The 15,486-nt window shown below is 34.1% G+C and overlaps 1 protein-coding gene across 1 annotated transcript in view; it reads left to right on the top strand.

Annotated features, from left to right (window-relative positions):
• The window catches only part of LOC106466077 (cell adhesion molecule 2-like), a 135,247-nt gene that overhangs the window by 100,288 nt on the left and 19,473 nt on the right, over positions 1-15,486 (top strand). The window lies entirely within an intron of this gene.

Below are 15,486 nucleotides of genomic sequence, written 5' to 3'. Positions count from 1 at the left end.
TGTTTATACATGTGAACGTAACTCACGTCCGTGTTTCAAAATGTGAGCGTAACTCACGTTTGTGTTTATACATGTGAACGTAACTCACGTCCGTGTTTCAAAATGTGAGCGTAACTCACGTTTGTGTTTATACATGTGAACGTAACCCACGTCCGTGTTTAGATATGTGGACTTAACTCACATCCTTGTTTAAACATGTGAGCGTAACCCATGTTCGTGTTTATACATATGAACGTAACTCACGTCCGTGTTTAAAAATGTGAGAGTAGCTCACGTTTTTGTTTATACATGTGAACGTAACTAACGTCCGTGTTTAAACTTATGAATGTAACCCATGTGAGGTAAGCATTCTAGCTTCATTATGGATATGTTAATACTTCCCTGGGAACTCGTGACAGTATCCTTTACAGCCCCATTTTGTACATGTTACTTCTAGTAAACCAAACGCATCACAAGAATATAAAATAACGTACAATAGCTATTTATTTTCGACGAACTGTCCACTTATCGTAGAAGCAGGAATATTACCACAGGTTGAATAATCAGGACAACACATTGCTTTAATGTAACTTTGTATAATTACTAGGACTTGTCTTAGCTGCACGTGACTACAGTCAAACTTTTATCTCCACTTTTCACTGTTTCCTACAACGTACGTGTAGGGCTAGTCAGAATTAGACTGGAGTTCTGGTCGTATAAATTGGCTAACGACTTAACCTAAGTTATCACTTTATTAGACTGTTATAAAATATAAAAAGGTGTGAAACGTACTCGGCAAAAATACCATTCATAAATAAAGCACATAAATACAGTAACTGTGACGTGAATATTTAATTATCATAACTACGGCAGTACTTACAATAGGAATTGGGCGGATACACAATACATGCAATACAAACTATCTAAAGGTGTATCATGCAAATAATATATATTCAAAAACTATATGAGAGACATCCTTAGATGATAAACAAAATACATACAAGATTACAAGTCATAGAGCCACTTGAGGAAGTCAACAGAACACACATACCAAATTCACAGAACCACACATTTCTCAGTCTGACTGACTGACTGACATTGTTGAACACCTCTAGTTGTATAACAAACAGACTTACCATAGTTATAAGTGCACTAAATAGAACAATAGCACAGGGACCACGTGAAGTAGTTAATTAAATTAATCAACTAATTTATCAACCTTTGTATATGCACACAACAACAGCACACACAACATCACCTAAATGACATTGTACACTATATTGCGTGCCATCACGTGTACAGCACACATACATACTCACATACCCTAATATTATGACTCACACCCACACTGATGATATACATACAGGATATGAAGGAATGATGCATAAAATCATATTGTATGAAAACAGTGGATGAACAAATAAAACAATAGATTTAAAACAATTTAAAGTATAGGAATGATTGAACCAAAAAGTGAGGAAACAAGGTAGGAATGAGCATGGGGTAATAAAACTTTCTCTGTATAATCTCACAAGGGGGGCATATCCAACATCCGGTCGATGCCTACTTCTTTTTTCATGATATTATACAATTTATGGGCACATACAAAAGTGTGTCTATGATTCTTGTACTTTTGTATAGACAGTAATGAATCCATAACGTCGATACACAGAAGCCTCTTAGGATTTTTTACCTCGGTATTTTAATCAACCTATATAGCAAAAGGAGGGACAAGCTGTAAAGATAAACAAACATACACGTTTCTGATTCTTCTGGTGTTGTATAAACAAACTTCACAATACATGTATTGACTCCAATAATTCGATTCACAAAAACCTTTAGTCATTGTATGATAACCATAATTAAGTTTGATAAGTTTAGTCCACCTGGCTTATTGTATACAGGATAGAAAAAATAAATGAAGTAGGCATGGACAGGATGTTGAACACGCCCCCGTGTGGAGTTGTACAGAAGGAGTTTTATTACACCATGCCCATTCCTGCCTTGTTTCCTCACTTTTTGGTGCACCCATTCCTGCACTTTAATTTTTCTAAAATCCATTTTCGATTTGTGTAATATCTTCCATCAAAAGAGTTGCTGAAAACTATATAATAGTAATTAAACTAATAATAGATAGTCCTCTTTATGAATAACAAGCAGACTGAGAAAAAAAAAAGTTTCTATGGACACTCTGTCTTAGATCATCAGTTGGGCATCCTCTCTCCAGGCGGTTTTTTCAACCCTCAACTCCAAGATCACCTGATAAGGTTGAGGCTGTTTAAAGATATTATCAAGTAAATTTGTGAGAGACTAAACTTCATGTACTATGCTTATCCCATGTGGCCAATGTAGTTATTACTGTTTAAAAAAAATCAATGTTACATATTAATTTTGCTAGTACTATTCTTAACTACAATACGTATTGAATTATTTAAAATTGTAAATTGCAGAAACACGTGCTAACTGAGGTATTATTTAGTTTCAGTTAGGACATCCTGTGAGAATATATGACTGCTAGTTCTACTTATCTCAATCCAATTATAGCAAGGATGGGAGTTATTATGACAAGTTCTTAAAGTCACAGTAATAATTTAAGAAAAGTTAATATAGAATCTGAAAAAAGTCAGATAACATACATAATTTAAAATCACTATGATGTGAAAACTGCTTAGAATTGCATTAGACTATTTATGTCATTTTCTCGTATTTTATTTTTACCATATATTTTCCCTGGCGTCGTATTTTAACCCTAGCTTTGACAAGTGATATACAGGTGCTCTACCAACTGAGCTAAAGGGATGGCCTACAAGCGCTTTCAAGTAAGAAAATTTTTAAAATACTTACACTACTATATACGTACGGTCAGGATTCAGAAGGTTATTAAAATGCTAAATGTAAAAGTTTTGTGTTGTAATATGTAAGTCTAGTATGAAAAAAGTAATTTACATTCTGTATTGACTATGCTAATTTTGCAATTTCCACACTATGGAAAAAAAAACTGCCTCAGCATACTTTAAGTTAGAGTTGAATAAAGTGATAACTTTGAAAGGAGGCATTTTTTAAGTTTGCGTTAAACTGAAGAACGAAGAAAGTTATGAATAATCCTTAGCTATTATGTTAATTCATAAAATACATTTTCATAATATACTTGTAAAAATGTATGAAAAGTGACGAAGTTGTCAATGCAATTAGGATACACTAACTCTGATGTGACTATCTAAGTAATGGCAACTGTGATGTGACTATCTAAGTCATGACAACTGTGATGTAACTATCTAAATCATGGCAACTGTGATGTGAATTTATGTGTAGTTATATATTATTATATATATTATTAATATCATATAATATTATTACTATATATTATAGTTATGTATTATTAAAAAAAGGAATTTAAAGTTTACTATTTATCTTATACAACTTTCTAAGTTATAAGAAAAGCAACAGTTTACATGCTAAACTAACTTAACTGAGTTCTGGTTTCAGTTTGTGAATGAGTAAGTTTTCTTTTATACGAAGGCTTTGCTCGTCATTAGCCTTTGCTAAAATTTTAAGATAATTTGAACTGACGAGTACGTCACACTCATCAAAGGAGCGCTCTAATACACTAGATTTATTATGCGTTCTTAAATTTGCATGTTTTTTTCACTCGTGTCAACAGTTTTTTTTTGTCGTGGAACTTAAGTAATCTTGCTTGCAACAAGGGAAAATAAATCAACAAACAACGTTTGATGTTTCCAAGGGAGAAATATGATCTTTATTATTGAAGAAATATTGGATGTCTGATTTCGTCTTCAGATATAAAGATCGTATTTCTCCGTCATCTTTTCATTATTCTTATATATCCAAAAATATAATAGATGCATGTTATGGTGTGAACGAGTTTTCCAAGTTGGCGAAGAATGATTATAATTAAATACACTTCTCATAAGATACTGTTAAATATAATAGATGCATGTGATGGTGTGAACGAGTTTTCCAAGTTGGCGAAGAATGATTATAATTAATTACACTTCTCATAAGATACTGTTAAGATATAATAGATGCATGTGATGGTGTGAACGAGTTTTCCAAGTTGGCGAAGAATGATTATAATTAATTACACTTCTCATAAGATACTGTTAAAATATAATATATGCATGTGATGGTGTGAACGAGTTTTCCAAGTTGGCGAAGAATGATTATAATTAATTACACTTCTCATAAGATACTGTTAAAATACAATAGGCCTAATACTAACGTTTTATGACAAATATAATATTAATTATTTTTAACAATATAGGAATGTTTCAAATTATTTATTTCCCTGTAAGCATTGTTGAATCGACTTGTAGATGTACTGTCGTATTGTGTTCGTTTCTGCAGCTCACAATTTGAGATATTCAGTAGAAATTCAGCACTTGAAAACAGGGAAAGCCGAAACCTTGTGTAAAAATGAAGCTTTTCATCCAGAGATTGTAGTCGTAATTTTCATTGGATTTCTAACCTCCCGTCTGCAATAAAAATATTAGTAATTTAAATAATTATCTTGGATTTAGCAAATACGTTGTGACTATCTTAGATATTGAAACCATATTCGGAATATTTTTAATTTAATCACTGTGCTGTGACTATTTGAACCTTAATAAATGTGTTGTGGCTTTAAATCTAACGAGCGTGAAGTACTGTGAATTTGGATCTAACGCATGTGAAGTACAGTAAATTTGGATTTAATGAGTGTGAAGTACTGTAAATTTGAACCTGATGAGCGCGAAATACTGTGAGTTTGAACGTGATGAGCATGAGGTAGTGACTTTGAATCTAATGAGTGTGAAGTACTGTGGATTGGGATCTAATGAGTGTGAAGTACTATGAATTGGGATCTAACGAGCGTGAAGTGCTGTGAATTTGGATCTAATGAACGTGAAGTGCTGTGAATTTGGATTTAATGAACGTGAAGTACTGTGAATTTGGATATAACGAGTGTAAAGTAACTATTTTGGGTGTTGTATATTCTTAATGTGAACATTTAAAATTTCAATGGGTGATATGTCTACCATGCAGTGATTATTTTAGTTTCGACAAGGGTATTGTGACTATATTAGAGGGCGACACCGTCTACGTGACTATCTAGTTCCAAAGTTGCGACATTACAATAATGTAAGCAGGTTTTGACCAGTAATGGTGCAGATACTGTAGTAAACAAGATATTAAAAAATTATTAATTTAAAAAGGGGAATAGGGATCCTCAAAAAGTACAGAAACCAGTTGAATTAAAATGCAAAGATTATATTTTCAAGCCAACAACTAGGGACTCTAAAAAAAAAGTAAACAAACTAGGCTGGATATAGTGTCTACATTATTTTCTCAAGCTAGAAATCCCCATTTTTATTAACAATATTCGGCCAGCTAAATCATGAATTGTGATAACATAATAATGCAAATACAGAGATCTAAACTTTATTTACTATCGTCACTTACATATATTTAGCCCCCCAGTGGTGCAGCGGTATGTCTGCGGACTCATACTGCTAGAACCGGATTTCGATACCCCCTGGTGAGCAGATCAGAAAAAGGTCTTTGCGTAGATCTGCGCTTAACATCAACATATATTTATCTTTTATTCTTACTTGTATGTTGTTTTATTTTTCACATACATATATTTGTGTGAACCTTTGGACGATTCTGCGTGGAAATAAACTTTTATTTTCTTGACTCAAAACACTTTTATTAAAATATGGTTGGATTCAAATTTGCATCTAGAGAAAATAATTATTTATTTAACCTACTCAAATCTTACGTTATTGTTTCTTCTTCTGTTATTATCACCCGTGTTTATGTAAAAGACGCATATTATTTAGAACATTCAATGAATCTACATTGAATTCTAAATTATTGTTTAATTTTACAATAATTTTAATATTCTGTTTTGCTTGAGGATAATTTTAAAAAAGTGATCAAATCTGAATTTTCTTAAGATCATTCTTTCTACTTACTAAATTAATAAACTTTGTTTTCTTAAGAATATTTCCTCTAATAATTAAATTAATAATAAAAGCGCTTTTCTGCAGGTATTTCAATTTTAATATCTAATGATGAGCAAGAAAAAAAGGACAAATAAATACAACATTGTCAGCTCAAAACAAAGCCTAAGGCGACTGGTTATGAAAGAAAAAAATTGCTCTTTATTATTATACTGTAGAGGGATTTAGAAACAAGAGTTTGTTTAAACTATTATGGAAATAAATGCTAAATATTAGTTGTAAAAATACTGCACCTGAAAGAAAACATTTTCTATATCTAGATGTTCCAGTTTTCAAAATTCAAGGAATATTAAATCCTGAGTCTTTAAAATACTTTCTTGGTATTTACTGTTAACTTCCGCTCAGATTTACTTAGATCAAACATAAAAGTCTATATCTAGATGTTCCAGTTTTCAAAATTCAAGGAATATTAAATCCTGAGTCTTTAAAATATTGGTATTTACTGTTAACTTCCGCTCAGATTTACAAACATAAAAGTCAACTCGGTCATTAGTATAGATAATTATGTATATCGTACTTACGTTATCACTTATAAAAATTAAGATGCATTGTTTCCTCAGTTGAGTACCCTCTGTGTTAATGACTTTTTCGGCCGTAAATCTAATAATATTTCACAAGGTTTAACCAACTTAGGAGATTCAGACCAGTCCTAAATCCGTATACTAAAACTAATGATATAAATTAATCTCTATAATGAGAACATAATAATGAAAATTTGAATAAAGAAAATATTTATATTAAATATTCTAACCAGTACTGTTAATAGTAAAATATAGTGTGCCTTACTTGTGGAACATATAAACATTAGTTGTAAGTTTCATTTATACTGTCGTATAAGGCAAGTATTAGCAATATACGCATTTAAGTGGTTGCTTTTAACAGAATAGAGTGATCAACTATTTTGTTTGTTTGAAGTTAAGCACAAAACTACACAATGGGCTATCTGTGCTCTGCCCCTCACGGGTATCGAAACCCGGTTTCTAGCGTTGTATATTAATTAACTGTTAAAGTTATAACACCTCCTTGCAGGAGAGGTGCGGAGCCTGTTCAGCGGTATATCGCGACTCGAACCTTTGATATTCTGATCCGTAACCTGACATACTAACAACTAGGTCATGCCTCATTGTCTCCCGGTGGGACAGCGGGATTCTACGGATTTACAACGCTAAAATTCGAGACTCGATTCCCCACAGTGAACACAGCGTATAGCCCAACGTGGCTTTGGTCTAAAACAAACAAAGAAACATGCCTCACTATCACGCTTAGGAGAAGTTGTCTTAAATTATTATATTAACTGGTAGGTCCTTAGAAGGCTTTGGGCTTTTTTCTTCTTACTATCTTACCGTCGATAAAAGAAGAAAGTCATCTCTGAGTAAATAGTATTGATGTGATACTTGATACCCCCAAAAGATGCTGTACTTAATTTCTCATAAAAACTACATTAGACTAAAGTTTGATTTCTGAAAAATGTTTGTTTTGAATTTCGCGCAAAGCTACACGAGGGCTATCTGGCTAACCGTTCCTAATTTAGCAGTGTAAGACTAGAGGGAAGGCAGCTAGTCATCACCACCCACCGCCAACTCTTCGGCTACTCTTTTACCAACGAATAGTGGGATTGACCGTCACTTTATAACACCCCCGCGGCTGCAAGGGCGAGCATGTTTAGAGGGACCTGGATTCGAACCAGCAGATTGCGAGTCGAGCGCCCTAACCGCCTAACTATGGCGGGCCTTTTTTTTTTAGCATTAATACAGCTCAGAAGAGGTTAATGGTAAATTAGAGAATTTGAGAAAAACTAAACTGTCAAAACATTATTAATACGAAAGAAGTCCTGTGCTTCGAATAGAGTTTGGCCTTCGCCTATTGCATTGGCTGGGTTAGAATTACTGAAGAAAAAAGAGGGTATGCCTAAAAGCCATTACAATCCACAGGGAAATGTCATAGCAAGATATAGGTCAAGTCTGTAACATATTTGTATTATTAATACGTTGCAAAATACGTATAATGTTTTTTTTTCTAGTCAGAAATGTTAGCGAACAAAATTTGGTTGTTATTTGGTAGACCAAGAACTCAGAATGGTTTGACGATATACGCCGCCTGTCAAACGTATTGGGTAAAATATTACGCAAAAATAAACTTTTAATGTATTCTTACGCCTCATCGCCTTTTGCCTCCCAGTGGCACGACAGTATGTCTAGAAACCGGGTTTTGATACCCGTGGTGGGCAGAGTACAGATAACTTATTGTGTTGCTTTGTGCTTAACTTTAAAACAAACAAACATCTTTGACTTTTTTTTGGGGGGGGGGTTGAAGGATATGACTCATTTATTTCTGTGTTACTTCCATTTTGTAATAATATGTATTTACTGTCTACTTAATTAACTTAACTTTTCCTTAATTGAGTCTTTGATGCACTTGTGGCAATAGAAAGTAATTTATCCATTCTTTGTGATGCTCTTTTGTGTGGCATGTCTGCTCCCCATCTTTTCTTTGACGTCTTCGAGAAAGTGAAATATGATGGTGAAAATGGAGAACGTTGACATTTGACCCACGCTCGTGATAAAGTGGAGAATGTGTTGACATTGGGCCGATACTCGTGCCAGTTAGCCTTTTAACCCCGATAAAGGATGACTCTCAGGATCTTAAGTACTATTTTCCATCGGATTTCCGAAAGATGAGAAGCATAGAAATACAGGGTGTCCGAAAAGTCTAGAACCACAGGTGATTTGCAGTTTTACTTAATTTGAGATGCGTGACTGATTATGGCTCTGTCAAAGCAGGAGAAGGTTGAATTAATCCTGCTGTGTGGCAGAGAGGGTTTGGTTCCAGCGTAAGGTTGCTGCCAAAGTTGGGAGACCAGGCAATGTGGATGACAAAAACATGTTTCACAGTGTTAAAAGAGAACGGAAATACTTTCTCCAAATTTGTTTTAAATTAAAAGGACAACATGTGGAACACATTCTGTAAAATTCGTTGAAGTGCTTGTGGTTCTAGAATTTTCTGACACCATGTAGAATGAAAGAAACACGTAAAAGAAGATCCTCATTGAGGAAGGGAACTCCTAATATCGGTCTCTCGTGATTCTTTAAAAAGTGTTTTTGTGTATTGCTTTGTTCCCTTAACTATATGCCTTACGTTTGACATAAGATGAATAATTATGGCGTCTCTAAAATTGACGCTCTATGTTTAATAATTACCTGCTTGGCGAGGCTGTAGAAAAATAGAAAACTGACATTAAAGATTTTTTTTTTTCGGAGTTTGCATCATTGTGTGCTAGGTCCAACGAAGACGAAAACATCGTCAGCACATTGAAGAATAAATGACATAAGAACGTTTCAAACCGTGTAGTGCAGCGAAACAAATAGGCTTTCAATGATTTAACGGAAAATAAGTTTCACGAAGTTGCTAAGTGTTTCTAGAACGAAACAAGCAGGCTGTACGTTCTCTGTAAATGCTCGAAGAACTTGCAGACGTACTTTTATTTTTTTACACGTTACTATCTTGAGGCAATGATCTGTCAGTTGTGTCTACAGTAGTTTACACGTTTAATATATTTTCCATTTCTTTCTAAATTATGTACAACATAAAATATTAAAACTTCAATATTTCGTTTCTCCCGAGAGCATGTACGTTTTCTCATTATTTTGTTTTCGAAGTTTCAAGTTGTATTTACAGCTTCTGAATTATGTAGAATACGGATTCAGCATGTTCATATTTAAAGTTGAAACAGACACTCCGGAAGAGCGTATCTGAACCTCATGGTATCGAAGCAGACTTCTTTACACGTGGGCGATTCATGTTATCTTTATCGAAGACCCCGTTATTTACAGAATAATATAGTTTGTCAGTTATTCGTAGACTAAAGGCAGACTGTATATACAGTATGTTCCAAGATAAATAACGTGTGAGGTAGTGGCATTTAAACATATTCTTATATGTACGCATACTTGTATTATGATACTATTTGTGTGTGAATATTTCTTTGTGTTATTCTATCGATGATCTAGTTAAACTGTTTTTTTTTTCTCCCATTAATAGAAATATTAATAAATATAGAACATACTGATGGTATTTGAACCAATGAAGAAGGTACTTTAGTCATTAGAAATTAAAATATTTTTTTTTTGTTATTGAATGAGCTACTCGTTTTTATGAATTAGATATAATCTTAGAGAGAGAAAAAAAAATTCTCAGCTATCAAACTTCTAACTGATATGGTAACGATTTGTTGTGGTTCTCATATTTTTACCATATATTTGTTTTAGCGCAAAACAGCACAATGGGCTATCTACCGAAGTATTAACACACAGATGATCTAGAACGTTGTATTTAAACGACTTTGAATATGCAAAAATTAGCAAGTAATGTCATAACTACAACCAATGTAAAGTCGCGGTGGAACGGCTTGTATTAGAACTACATTTTGATTTTTTTTTGTGTTTTGTAGGTAGTCCCTAATTTAGCAGTGTAAGACTAGAGGGAGGGCAGCTAGTCATCACCACCCACCGCCAACTCTTGGGCAACTCTTTTACCAACGAATAGTGGGATTGACCGTCACGCTATAACGCCTCCACGGCTGAAAGGGCGAGCATATTTGGTGGGATGGGGATTCGAACCCGCGACCCTCAGATTGCGAGTCGAGCGCCCTAACCACCAGGCCATGCTAGGCCCTTGACTTACAATACAATTTTATTACCGAATTGTAATTTTTAAATTGATCGGCGCCTTATGCGACACATAGGTTAGAAGGTCAGGTCAGAGACCTCTATGTTTCAAGTATAGCCGTTTCTAATAGTAAATTGATTACCAGAGTGAGGGCACATAGTACAACAACGACCACCGCCACAAGGGTTTTTTTCCGATTTCTTGAATTAAAGAATGGGATAAACTGTAATTTTTATGATGCGCCCTTAGATGTAGCGCGAAGTGTGTCTGGTGTAACTTAGGTCAGTTCGATCCGCATCCCGGCATGTAGTTCATGCACTAAGCCACACGTGAAATTTTGGTTATGAACTTAATGTGGACAGAAATAGCCACTTTAAGTACAGTATGATGTAACATAATGTAAATCTGAGTATCGTCTAACGAATTTAGGGTTATTTTTAATTGCAGTTAGGCTGATTAGGTGATTTTACTTCTATCAATGTGTTTTAATTCTACCTTTTTTTACATATTGCGAGCATGCATGTTTCATCTCTAGAATCTTTTGTGCGAAACGCCTCTCGTTCTTGTTCTTCAGCATTGCTGCAGACGTATTAGCACACTGATGTTTATTACATGTAAGAATTAATTCCTGGTGCAATGAAAATTTCAGAACTTCTGCTAGTTATCTGACGCTTAATCCGTTCTCAAATTCCACGATCAAACACGTGGATTACGTAAGCAGATAAATCTGAAATAAAAATGCTGTAATTGTCTTTCACATAACGAGTGCCAAAAAAACAACAACAACACTTCAATCGATAATTTTCACCGGCTTGCAACTGTCTTAGACTAAAGTACACACTATTAGTGTGTTTTTTTTTGTATATACATGATTCCAACGCATCAATGATTCTTAAGTTCAAGAATTTCGCAACTCTGCTAGATTTAAACCATTTTAATCAGACTATTGCCAAACAGGAAGGCTTAGCAATGTTATTTTTCCAGTAAATTAAGACTCTGTGGTATACACGTTTAGAGAGATACACGCAGTTAGGCGAGTTAATAAAAACAAGGAGAACGGAGGATTTGATTAACAAGCGGACTAGTAATTAAAAGAAAAGCGGAGATCGCCGAAGGGATTCGACGTCTAATCAAGAACGACGCTGACATCAAAGTTCACTGTAAACAACGTACAAAACGATATCTATCTGTCTGCTACCTGCTTTACACTCACTAGCAGACAAGACACAAGATACATTTTATGCAGAAAGATATTTTATTTAACCTTTTAAACGAAGGCAACTGTTCACCGGTCTAAGGACTTACAACGCTAAAATCCGAAGTTCGATCCCCGCGGTTGACACGGCAGATAGTCCATAGTAGCTTTGCTCTAAAACAAACAAACGCCAACTTGCTAAAGCGAAACAAACTAGAGAGAGAGAGTACAACTATTCGAAGTTACGAAAAAAATATCGACGAGCGAAAGTTATTGATTTAAAACTGGATTTCTAAAACGAAAGAAAATCAGTGAATATAATTGAATTTTGAATAAAACCGAAATAAACTTATAAAGGGTAGGTTTAGTGTCCAACGAATGCCACAACATGACACCTTTTGTACCGAGTTTTCCCGACAGACACAGGTTTTTCATGCATCTGACATGGACAACGTAAAAAGGAAGTAGCGGAAAGCACGCGATTATATCTACCAGTTGGCAAGGCCTTTGCGGTTGCTCAAAATGGTAACTGCAAAATTAGTTCCACAAAGTAGAAACATTTTATTAGTCACTTATCTTTCCACAAAGATACACAATGGGCTACTTGTGAAGAGCCCACTGCGAGTATTGAACCTCGAGTTTTGGCAGTATAAGCCCTCAGACTCACTACTGAGCCACAAGGGAGGTGAAGGTGGGGTGGGGTAGATTTAAAAACTCCTTGCTACTGTTTTAGGCTAAACATGCAGAAGTAAGCCAGTGTTTAGTTAATTCTATTACAATTCCAAAAACTCTTGTTTGTTTTAAAAATGCAGTTTCCCTTTTCCTAACAAATTCCTCACCCACCCCCCCCCGATGACTCTGCTTACAACGCTAAATTTCGGGTTTAGATAGCCGCGGCGGGCAGAGCACATATAGCCCATTGTGTAGCTGTAAGCTTAATAACGAACAAAGAAAAGGACAAGTTAATTAGTAATATTACACCTAAACTTAGGAACATCATTATGGCTTACAATATGTATATATGTTGGTAAATTTAGGTACATCATTATGGCTTACAATCTGTAGATATGTTGGTAAATTTAGGTACATCATTATGGCTTACAATCTGTAGATATGTTGGTAAATTTAGGTACATCATTATGGCTTACAATCTGTAGATATGTTGATAATATGGACTTAAAGAACGCGCTTTTGATGAAAGTGGTTAGCTCTATTGATGCATTTATATATATATATGCATATAACCAATAAGATTCACAGGTTTTCTGATATATTGCTAAAGTGATCGAACGCCAAATGCGTGGAATTCGGCATGACACTAGAAATGTTATTTTGGTTCATAATATTGATAACTACAAGGTACTTATTCCTTATTTTGGTTCATTACATTGACAACTACGAGGTACATATTCCTTATTTTGGTTCATGACATTGACAACTACAAAGTACTTATTCCTTATTTTGGTTCATAACACTGACAACTACGAGGTACATATACCCTATTTTGGTTCATGACATTGATAACTACAATGTACATATACCTTATTTTGGTTCATGACATTGACAACTACAATGTACATATACCTTATTTTGGTTCATGACATTGATAACTACAAGGTACATATGCCTTATTTTGGTTCTTGACATTGATAACTACAAGGTACATATACCTTATTTTGGTTCATGACATTGATAACTACGAGGTACATATACCTTATTTTGGTTCATGACATTGATAACTACAAGGTACATATGCCTTAATTTGGTTCATGACATTGATAACTACGAGGTACATATGCTTTATTTTGGTTCATGACATTGATAACTACGAGGTACATATTCCTTATTTTGGTTCATGACATTGATAACTACGAGGTACATATTCCTTATTTTGGTTCATGACATTGACAACTACAAGGTACTTATTCTTTATTCTGATTCACAAAACTGACAAATACAAAATGCAGACTTCTTATTCTAATTCACGACCCTGACACAAAGAGGATTCAACTTTCTGATTCTGATTCACGACACTAACAAAGACAAGATTCAGACTTTTGCCTAACAACGACAAAGTTGGAGTACTAAATATCTCTTATCGATTGTTTCACTTTCACTACGTCATCCCAACATTCTCTGGTGCTGCTCCTATCATCTACAACAACATCTCAAGCGACAGTCAAATTATCACCGGTTGGAAAATCATTAACACTTTTAACATAAGTGATGGTTTAACAATTTTAGACTTCTCAAGTGCTTTTATAACATGTTCAGGTGTTAGTGTATTGTTTTTTTTCACGTGATCAGTCACTTTGCAGGTTTTAAATTACCGATTTTTCTTCAATAAAATGCTTGCTCAGAATTGCTTAAGGATTTTTTCTTATTTCAGAATTTATTCAGATGAATTAATTTGACTCGTATTCAATATTAACCACAGAAATAATTAGTATCTTATAACATGCATATCTATATTACAGTGCAGATAAATTAAATCGGAAAACACACACTACATTGTACAGTGTATGCTCACATACCTCAACACCTTATATCTTTAAAACACGTCGCTGCTCTTACATATTAATTGCAATGTGCCAGAATAACGTTAAGATTTAAAGAGACGAATAAAACTGAAACGGGATAACCGAAAACGAAAATACATAAATTTCACTTAATGCTCAGATTTCTTACACTTCTTAGTACACGTTATTTAAACATGTTGTCCCTTACCAGCAAAAGTAAGTATGAAAGTTCTTTATCCTGCATTTTGACACCTATAAATGCAGAATAAAGAATCTTACGAAAATAAGCCGTTTAGCCTCCTACCTAATGACAGCGAAAAGATGACGCTTGCGTATAATTCAATGAATGTATGAAACCTTCTTTGAAATGAAAAAAAGACTTTTTTTTTTTAAATTTTCTAACACAGTCTTTGGTTATCAAAATACTATATAATACTTTGTTTTATAGTCTACGTTAAACATTTATAGAAGGCCTTCAGTAGTTAATAAAAATGACGTTGTTAAATTAAGGCCTGTCATTTATGTTTAATGATTTTCTTTATAAGGAAATAGTCATTTTAGTTAAGTTAAAATTTTCCTTAACGTGTTTCAAACTTTCAACTTTGACATTGATTAAAAAAAAAAAGTTTATCGTGCAACGTAAAAAGTCATTTACACTTTGTAGAGATCCCGGCAATTTCAATTCTTCCTGCTGCCTGACACAATGCTAATCTGCCAATATCCATGCAAATCAAGTTTCTACTAGAACGCCACCTTAACTCTTTCTCTCCTCTTCTTACAAACTAAAACTTACAAAACAAAGTACCGTAAAACAACTTGGAATAAAAGCATTGTGAAAGAAGGTGCTTTTCCGTCTGTTTGAATAAAACGAGTAGTCGTTTTCGTAAACAGCATAAAAAAACAAACAAACTGCTTTCCAGGGTTTTGCATGATTACACCAGTTATATGAAAATATGTTTTAAACTAACACATTTGTATGTTTCTCAAAAGTATTCGTTCAGGTTTAATGTAGAAGTTGAGTGAGATACAAAATGGGGTTTTGAAATAAGAAAGTATAAATAAATTACGCTGTACGTTATATATATATATATATATATAAGTGTTA

This window comes from Limulus polyphemus, unplaced genomic scaffold (assembly GCF_000517525.1).
Source record: "Limulus polyphemus unplaced genomic scaffold, Limulus_polyphemus-2.1.2 Scaffold2143, whole genome shotgun sequence".
NCBI lineage: Eukaryota > Metazoa > Arthropoda > Merostomata > Xiphosura > Limulidae > Limulus > Limulus polyphemus.
This window is presented reverse-complemented; position numbering and strand designations above follow the sequence as displayed.